The following is a 10,415-nucleotide window of genomic DNA, read 5'->3' on the forward strand; positions in this document are numbered from 1 at the left end:
GTCACACGCTCTGAACACGTCACACGCTCAGAACACGTCACACCTTCAGAACACGTCACACGCTCAGAACACGTCACACGCTCTGAACACGCCACACGTTCAGAACACGTCACACGCTCAGAACACGTCACACGCTCTGAACACGTCACACGTTCAGAACAGGTCACACATTCAGAACCCGTCACACGGTTAGAACACGTCACACGTTCAGAACACGTCACCGCTGTGAACACGTCACACAGTCAGAACACGTCACACGCTCAGAACACATCACACGTTCAGAACACGTCACACGCTCTGAACACGTCACACGCTCTGAACACGTCACACACTCTGAACACGTCAAACGTTCAGAACACGTCACACGCTCAGAACACGTCACACACTCTGAACACGTCAAACGTTCAGAACACGTCACACGCTCTGAACACGTCACACGTTCAGAACAGGTCACACGTTCAGAACCCGTCACACGGTCAGAACACGTTACACGTTCAGAACACGTCACACACTCTGAACCCGTCCCACGCTCAGAACACATCACACGTTCAGAACATGTCACACGCTCTGAACACGTCACACGCTTAGAACACGTCACACACTTAGAACACGTCACACGTTCAGAACAGGTCACACGTTCAGAACCCGTCACGCGGTCAGAACACGTCACACGTTCAGAACACGTCACACGCTCAGAACACGTCACACGCTCTGAACACGCCACACGTTCAGAACACGTCACACAGTCAGAACACGTCACACGCTCAGAACACGTCACACGTTCAGAACCCCGTCACACGCTCAGAACACGTCACACGCTCAGAACACGTCACACGTTCAGAACACGTCACACGCTCAGAACACGTCACACAGTCAGAACACGTCACACGTTCAGAACACGTCACGCGGTCAGAACACGTCACACGCTCTGAACACGTCACACGTTCAGAACCCGTTAGACGTTCAGAACACGTCACACGTTCAGAACACGTCACCGCTCTGAACACGTCAGACGTTCAGAACACGTCACACGCTCTGAACACGTCACACGTTCAGAACCCGTTATTGTTGTTGTTTTTATATCGTTTTTATTATATTTGTTTGTGTAGTGCACCAACCCGACAAGGCAATTTCCTGTGTGTGCAAATATACATGGCAATAAAAAGAATTCTGATTTGATCCTCTTCCCTCATCTGGATGCAGCTGGGACACTGTCCCTCGCAGCTCATGTCCAGCTGCAGGAAATCCTGTCCCACACAGGTAGGATGCGGCTAAAGGAAGGGGTGTGGCCAGTGCCAATTCCTTGGGATCAAACTGACAAATCAGAGAATAGATCACTGAACTCTTGTTGCTTCTTATTATTTGAATCTGTGAAATACCTCTGAGATGCATATGAGATATGTGCTGTTACTCTTGGCCTCACTGCAGCTGGTTGACCCCTGACCTTGAGAAGAGTCCATGTTTCCTTCTGTGCTGCCAGGTCTTCAGCTTGGTGGGAATCAGAGGATTTGATCAGTGTGTGTTGGTGCAGCTGCAGATCCAGTTCGTTCCCCATCTGTTTTTGAGCAGCTAGTTAGTTTAACTTTAGCTGTTCACTTTGAATCCTCTCTCTCCTGAAGGAGAGGTTCTGTGTGAGGGAACCGGGTCAGCTGCTCGTGACCTTTAAATAGTGTGAAACAAGGCTGTTAGTTTATCATCTGATTAGCTGGTAGCTTAGCATAATATGGTAACTGCTTTATGTTGTGGTGATGAATGTGGGGGGGGCTTTGTCACACCTGCCCTCAGCCTTTGATATATGACTTGTTACGCCCCGGCTTTGACACTAGGCTCTGTGGCTTGTATGTGTGCATGACTCCTGTTTCTCCATTCAACCTATAGGAGGAGCTGGAGATTGCAGGCGGTGGTTAATGAGGGGCGGGGCTCCAGGTGATGGCCATCACTATAAAAACGGTGTCCTGGGACCTCAAGGCTCTCTTGTCCTGCTCTGACAACCTGACGCGGGAAGGCTGTCTGCCCTTGTCTTTTGTATCTATGTTGTTAAATAAATGTGAGAATTGGTAAATGTTACCCGATGGTGTCTGTCTTCCCTATGTCATGACTATTGTGAGCTAGATAGTCGTGACAGACTCAACAGAAACACGTTGTGTTTGAACGTGCTCCAAGTAGTCTGAGGTGGCTGGGGCCTCATGGGGCACTAACACAGTGTGTGTGGTGGTGTGTGTCTTTATGTGTGTGTGTGTGTGTGTCTTTGTGTGTTTGTTTTTGTGTGTGTGAGATAATCTGTGACCATCTGAAGTTTTTCAGTGGAGTGAGTGACGATGATTTCTCATCAGCTGTTGACACTTCATCTCAGAGTGCGACTCTCAATCTTCGAGCAGATTAAACGAGGAATTACAAGATAATCTGAAATAATCCAGAGAGCACGAACACTGGAGAGCAGAGTTATTCTGAGGTCTGACAACACTGTCAATCAACACCAGGATTACACTTCAAATTAGCACGAAAAGTTGCTGTTAATTTGCTGAGAGCTTCACGCAGATGATTAATCTGAGTTAATTCACACATTCATGTTTCATCTCAGGAGAAAGCTCGATGATTCCAGGAGGTTCAGTCTGACAGGAACTGACATCCAGATATTACAAAATAAAAGACTTTATTTAAGCTCTTTTTAATGTACCGAGGCGGAGAGTCAAAACAAAGAGTTTTATCTTTCCTGTTCTTTCACAATAAAAGCTCCTCTGGAAGTGATGTCCCACTGAAGGATGTCCTGCTCTCACATTGACCCTCTGGACTTTTTCCTCAGGAGGCCGGGTTGGGTTGGACAGTCCACAGAAGCTCCAGAGCTCAGACCGGACGTGTCTCGGAGGGGTGCAGGTCGGGTGTATATCAGTGCTTTCTTCTTCTTCTTCTCCATTTTTGTTGTTTTTCAATCTTCGGGGCGATTGAAGACGTCTCCTCCGACTCCGAGTGTATTCATCAGATTTTCCATTTCACAGATTAATAATGAAAAGAACAGTTTGTCAGTTAATCTGATTTGACTTTTCTTCCTTTGACTCTTTAACCGATGTGAACACGTGGGACTCCGGCCCGAGGCCTCGTCAGCCACAGTTTCCTGGTGGAACCGGTGAGGTGCTGGTTTCATGTGTGAGCCGAGGATGAGAGTATTTACTCAGCTGCTCGTCTTCCTCTCGTCTTCCTCTCGTCTTCCTCTCGTCTCCTCGGTATCATCGTCCTCTGTTCCACTCGTTCCTGGCGTGTTGCTCTCGTATCAGTGACTTTCACCTTCCAGCCGCTCCGTGCTCGCTGCTCCGAGGATTCCCGACACCTGAGAGACGCCGGCGCTCGGGAAAGAAAAGCAACACAAACAGAAAGAGGAGCCGCTGGAGGTCGTTCAGGTCAAACTGTTCCCCCCCCCTCAGGTCCCGAGCTGACGCCTGGGAAACGTGTCGCAGGAGATGAGGTCATCGACTGTTCACAAACATCAGGACACGACGAGCAGGGTTACTCCTGTAACCCCCACCTCGAGTGGAAACCAGTCACAGGTTTCCACTCGTGATGGTTTTATATCAGACCAGATCACACCAGATCACACCAGATCAGACCATTTAAAACCTGATTCATTTCTTCACTGGTGCTCAAATTATCCTGAAGCAGAAGTTTGATAGTTGTTACATTTTTATTTAGTTTAAAACAAATAACACAAACAATTATATATTGTCTATAAACCGACTGGATCCTGAACAGACCTGATCCTGCAAAAGACCTGATCTTGAAAAGACCTGATCCTGAACAGACCTGATCCTGAACAGACCTGATCCTGCAAAAGACCTGATCCTGAAAAGACCTGATCCTAAACAGACCTGATCCTGAAAAGACCTGATCCTAAACAGACCTGATCCTGAACAGACTGGATCCTGAGCAGACATGACAATGAACAGAACTAATCCTGAACGGACCAGATCCTGAGCAGACCTGATCCTGAACAGACCTGATCCTGAACAGACTGGATCCTGAGCAGACCTGATCCTAAACAGAACTGATCCTGAGCAGACTGGATCCTGAGCAGACATGATACTGAACAGACCTGATCCTGAACAGACCCAGGGCAAAGGTCCACAGGTTCAGGACCGGGTGTCCCGAGCGTCCTGTGTGAACTGTCCTGATCCTGAATGTAATCGTCCAAAGCCGCTGACCTGAGAACTTTGATCAAATCCGTCTTAAGCGACCGGTGGCTGATTACTTCCTGACGATTACAGCTGTGAATCTGGAGTCGTGGACAAAAACACTGAGACAAAAAGAAAAATGTCCTGATGTCATTTGATTTATTTTGAATTTGAGAAACTATAAGAGACTATTTGACTTTTATCAGGAGAAATCTAAAAGCTCTGAGTCGGAATCTTCTGGTCCTCCTGCTGCTCTCATCAGGACGTTTGAGACAAATAGAATCAGAACTGACATGTCTTGATTCAAAGGTCAGTTCTACTCTGTAATCTGAGATGAAGTGAGAGAGGCCTCTTCCTCCTCCTTCTTCATCCTCATCATCATCATCATCATGCCGTTACCTTTTTCACGTCCACATCCGATGAAATCCTCCGACAGGAAGTTAATCTCCTGGCCGAGCCTCAGCAGAGAAAAGGTATTTTGTGCTTCACTCGTGAAAGCTGCTTAAAAACCAAAGTGAGTTTAATTTGTTCAGATTTAGTCTCAGATTAACTCAGATTATAAATTCTCATGAACGCAGACTTTTATTCTGAAGGAGCCAACCTGTCCACATTTTATTAATAACTGACTGAAGTTCAGACCTGATGAAAAGTGTCTCATTCGTCGGCTCCTGGTGGATCCAGGTCCTGAAGCAGGTCAACTGGACCCGGTTGAGCTTCTTGAAGACATTTCACTTCTTCAGTTCTAACTGATTCTGGATTCCTAGGGTCTCGGTCAAGACCGCGGCGGAGACGTACGTTCATCACTTCTCACTCAAACTTTTGGAGACGCAGACGTGAGGAGATGAACTGAAGCAGATTATTGATCCAATTCATCGTTTGCATTAAAACCAACATCTTAGTTTTGCTCGCGCGACAAAACTGTTCCACACGAACCTTTTACTTTAAAAACATATAAAACCACTGACAGCAAATTACATTCAGATTCCATTAAACACTGGAGTTACAGAGGTGAGTCATTCATAGTTTTTAACGATATTTTCTGGCACTGCGTGTTTCATCCAGGACGAGGAGGTTCAGACGTGTGTAGAAGGTCTGAACAGGGCTGTTCCATCAGGTGCACAGAGCGACCTGGAGATCACTATGAAGACAAACCGTGTTCCATGTGTTTTACTTGTAGGGTGGTTACCTGAGAGCCTGGACCCAACATGCTGCTGGTTTCACTGGGAGTCGCATTGTTTAAACCAAACTCTTGAACTTGACAGACATTGAAAACCTAATTTTATTTCCACAGAACCTTCTTCTGTCCGACCAGTTTTTAATTACATTTAAACTCCATAGGAGATCAGCTCCATGGTTTCATTCTCAAACACGTGTTTCTAAAGATCACGGAAGCTGGAGAGGGAGTTCTACAAGCCCAGAGGATTTTCCTCTGGCCTGAGAGACAGTCTGATAAATAACTAGAAAGCCAGAAGCTCCTACTATTCTTTATTAGTAGAAGAAAATAAGAACAACCCCTGGTGCCTCTTCAGCTCCGAGTCACAGCTCGACTGATCCATCAATTCCTCTGAGGAGCAATGACTTCATGAACTTCTACACAACTAGATTATACCCATCAAGGAACCAATCCACCACCTCCCCCCCATGAACAGCACAGATACATGGTCCAGTCCAGAATCCATAGAACCACCTGTAGAACCAGATCTATATCTGGACCTCTTTTCTTCAGTTGATCTTCTGAACTGACTTCACTAGTTTCATCCTCTGAACCAACAACTTGTCTATGAGACTTTCTCCCCACCGGACTTCTTAATCAACAGTTTCATATTGAATCAGATGAATGTCTTTGTTAACCGGCTGCGTACCACAAGCTTTTAAAGTAGCTGTAATTAAACCTGTGTTTAGAAGCCCACTCTACATCCAGAGGCTTCAGCTGATTGGACCCACTTCAAACCTTCATGTCCAGAACCCAGAAGAACCTGATGCTAAGCTGCTGTGATGACTGACACAGAAATGATCGGTCAGGATTTAGAATCATCACAGAAACAGCTGCTAACAGTTACTAACGAGCTGCTCATGTCCTCAGATGATGGACTTGTCTCTGTCCTGGTCCTGTTGGATCTTAGTTCAGCATCTGACCCCACAGATCATAGGATGCTGTTACAGAGACTGGAACCACATGTTGGGACTAGAGGAACATTAGACTGGTTTAAATCATATTTATCACATAGATTTCAGTTCATGTTAACACTGACTCCTCCATGCACACACAGGTTGGTCATGGAGCTCCACAGGGTTCTGTCCCAGGACCGATGCTCTTCACCTTATATCTGCTCCCTTTAGGCCACATCCTCAGAAAGCCCCTCGTCCACGTCCACTGTGACGCAGACGACACCCAGCTGTACATATATGAAGCTGATGAATCTAATCACTTAGTCCAACTTCACGTCTCAAGAACATCCAGGTCTGGACGACCCAGAGCTTCTTACTTCTAAATTCAGACTGAGCTCATTGTAGATGTCCCTAAACATCTGAGAGAAACACTGTGGGACCAGATAGTCCCCTTGGTGTTAGTTTGTCCCAAGCTCCTCTGTGAGGAACCTGAGTTAGGACCAGGACATGTGACCCACATATAGAACAAGTCTCCAGGACAGCTATCTTCCACCTGCACAGTATTATGAACATGAGGAACATCCTGTCTCAGAAGGAAGCTGAGAAACTCGTCCACTTGTTCCCTCTAGACTGGACCAGTGTAAGTCTTTATTATCAGGACATCCCAGTGAGTCTGTGAGAAGCTCCAGTTGGTCCAAGATGCTGCAGCACGAGAGCTGACAGGAACCAGAAGAGATCATCTCACTGCTCTGAGCTTCTCTGCACTGGCTCCCTGTGACACTCAGAAATCAAGAGCCTGCTCCTCACAAGCCTTAAGATATTATATATTATGATTTGGGTCAATACAAATAAATAGAAAAGACCTGATGAAACTACTAAAACTGGTAAAATTATAGAACTCTTTGTTCACCTGGGTTTTATTATAAATTTAAATAATGAATCTTCAGCAGTGAATTGTTTCTTATGAAGTCGTTTAATTAAAGTTTCATTTTAAACGTCTCTGCTTCACATGTTTAAATATTCATTAGTAAAAATAAGAATCTTTATGAAGAAAATAATTTCATTTCTATAATTTCTTCATTAAACACTTTCAGTGTTTCTTAACTTTTTTCTTTCCAGTCTGAACTTTGCAGTGACTCCGACCTTTGATTCCACAGAGGTCACGTGGTTACAGTGTGTTGTTGTGTGTGTTGTGTTAAAGTCATGTGTGAAGAAAGTTGTTGATTAAATCTCAGCCTTAAATCTTGTGTCACTTCCTGAAAGATGAAAGAGGATTAAAAGATCAAAGAGTGAAGCTGTTGTTGTTCTGTTCTCATTTTACATGATAACATGTAGAATCATATCCAGGGACACACATGTGGCCCCTGGTCTGTTAGTGTGGCCCCTGAGCTCCGTTCAGTCAAACCTACACACTGCACATGTCTTACAGGATGGACGAGAGGACAACAGCTTTATACAGACACAGAGCAAACTGCAGACAGATGCATCCTGGGAGATGATCCGGACTCAGGTTGTTAAGGCCTCGTTCACACCTGGAACCAACACGTGGCAACATGTGATCAGATCTCACCTTCTTGATCTCAGGAGGAGATCTCAGCTGATCTCAGATCTGACTTCACCTGTGCTCAGGTGAATTATTGAACTCTCTCTGTTCATCACTTCATATGAACACCTCTGGTTCCTCAGCTCCCCTCAGCAGCCAATCAGGGGCGGCGAGCGCCGAGCCTCCTCACGGGGGGAACTAATTTATTGAGCTCCCAGTTCGAGGAAATGAACCATTAAAGGGCATATTTAAGCACATTTGCAATCCTTAGAAGAAGGTAACGCTATTTGAATTTCCCCGAGCTTGAAGGAGAGTCTTTAATGTTGTGTCCACGGGACAAACGCACATCAAAGCAGAGGACGTTCCTGACGCTCACAATCAAATACTTGTGGATTAGGAGGGGGGGCAGGTGGCCCCCAGTTCCTCCTCTGTGGCAGAGCTGCCGGGCACGACGCCTCGCTCGCCCCCCCCCCCCCCCCCCCCCCCCCCCCCGCCACCTCGGCACCGCTATCGTTTCCCAGAATGCAAATTAAATCCAGGCGACGGGGGCTGATTTGAATTCCTGCAGGAGGGGTGACAACACCCCCCCCTACACACACACACCCCCCAACCCCTGCACTCCTTACTCTTATCATCAGCACTGGGCGAGAGAGAGAGAGAGAGAGAGAGAGAGAGAGACAGAGAAACAGAGAGACAGAGAGAGCGAGAGAGGCAGAGAGACAGAGAAACGGACAGAGAGAGAGAGAGAGAGAGAGAGAGAGGGAGAGAAACAGACAGAGAGACAGAGAGACAGACAGAGAGAGAGTGAGAGACAGACTGACAGAGAGAGACAGAGAAACGGACAGAGAGAGAGAGAGAGAGAGAGGGAGAGAAACAGACAGAGAGACAGAGAGACATACAGAGAGAGAGTGAGAGACAGACTGACAGAGAGAGACAGAGAAACGGACAGAGAGAGAGAGAGAGAGAGGGAGAGAAACAGACAGAGAGGGTGAGAGACAGAGTTGCTTAGTTCTCTCGCTCCCAGTCATTCAGTAATTTCTGTGTCTGATGAGGCTTGAACGAGGCTTGAACGACAGAGATTGAGGAGGACGACAGAGAAGTGGAAGATGGAGAGGTGGTGGAGGAGGACGAGGAGGACGAGGAGGAGTAACGCTGAGAGCCAATCAAAATATTAAATTTATATCGTTATTGATCTAAACTTCAAGTTAAAGTTCTTACGCTACAAATGTCCAGATCTGACATTTATAAATATTAAATTCTGAAGCACATGTAAGATCTGACTTGTTCAAATGTTTAGTTAAAACAAGCAAATGATGCTACTCAACACAAACAACAGACCAAACTGTAACTTTATTAAAAACTCTCTGGAGACGAGAACAAACTCTGATTGGTCTCTTACATCTACAGGACAACCTCTAGGTCTCATTACAAAAGACGTCTCAACAGAGAGGTGGAGGACAGAGAGGTGGAGGACAGAGAGGGAGAGGACTGAGAGGAGGAGGACTGAGAGGTGGAGGACATAGAGGTAGAGGACATAGAGGTGGAAGACAGAGAGGAGGAAGACAGAGAGCAGGAATATAGAGAGGAGGAAGACAGAGAGGAGGAAGACAGAGAGGTGGAGGACAGAGAGGCGGAGGACAGAGAGGTGTAGGACAGAGAGGTAGATGACTGAGAGGTGGAGGACAGAGAGGAGGAGGACAGAGAGGTAGAGGACAGAGAGGAGGAAGACAGAGAGGTGGAGGACAGAGAGGTGGAGGACAGAGAGGTAGAGGACAGAGAGGTGGAGGACTGAGAGGTGGAGGACAGAGAGGTGGAGGACAGAGAGGAGGAGGACAGAGAGGTGGAGGACAGAGATGTGGAGGACAGAGAGGTGGAGGAAAGAGAGGTGGAGACAAAGAGGTGGAGTACAGAGAGGTGGAGGACAGAGAGGTGGAGGACAGAGAGGTGAAGGAAAGAGAGGTGGAGGACAGAGAAGTGTAGGACAGAGAGGTGGAGGACTGAGAGGTGGAGGACAGAGAGGTGGAGGACAGAGAGGTGAAGGAAAGAGAGGTGGAGGACAGAGAGGTGGAGGACAGAGAGGTAGAGGACAGAGAGGTGGAGGACAGAGATGTTGAGGACAGAGATGTGGAGGACAGAGAGGTGGAGGAAAGAGAGGTGGAGACAAAGAGGTGGAGTACAGAGAGGTGGAGGACAGAGAGGTGGAGGACAGAGAGGTGAAGGAAAGAGAGGTGGAGGACAGAGAAGTGTAGGACAGAGAGGTGGAGGACAGAGAGGGAGAGGACTGAGAGGAGGAGGACTGAGAGGTGGAGGACATAGAGGTAGAGGACAGAGAGGTGGAAGACAGAGAGGAGGAAGACAGAGAGCAGGAATATAGAGAGGAGGAAGACAGAGAGGAGGAAGACAGAGAGGTGGAGGACAGAGAGGCGGAGGACAGAGAGGTGTAGGACAGAGAGGTAGATGACTGAGAGGTGGAGGACAGAGAGGAGGAGGACAGAGAGGTAGAGGACAGAGAGGAGGAAGACAGAGAGGTGGAGGACAGAGAGGTGGAGGACAGAGAGGTAGAGGACAGAGAGGTGGAGGACTGAGAGGTGGAGGACAGA

This window comes from Platichthys flesus, chromosome 13 (genome assembly GCF_949316205.1).
Source record: "Platichthys flesus chromosome 13, fPlaFle2.1, whole genome shotgun sequence".
NCBI classification, from domain to species: domain Eukaryota; kingdom Metazoa; phylum Chordata; class Actinopteri; order Pleuronectiformes; family Pleuronectidae; genus Platichthys; species Platichthys flesus.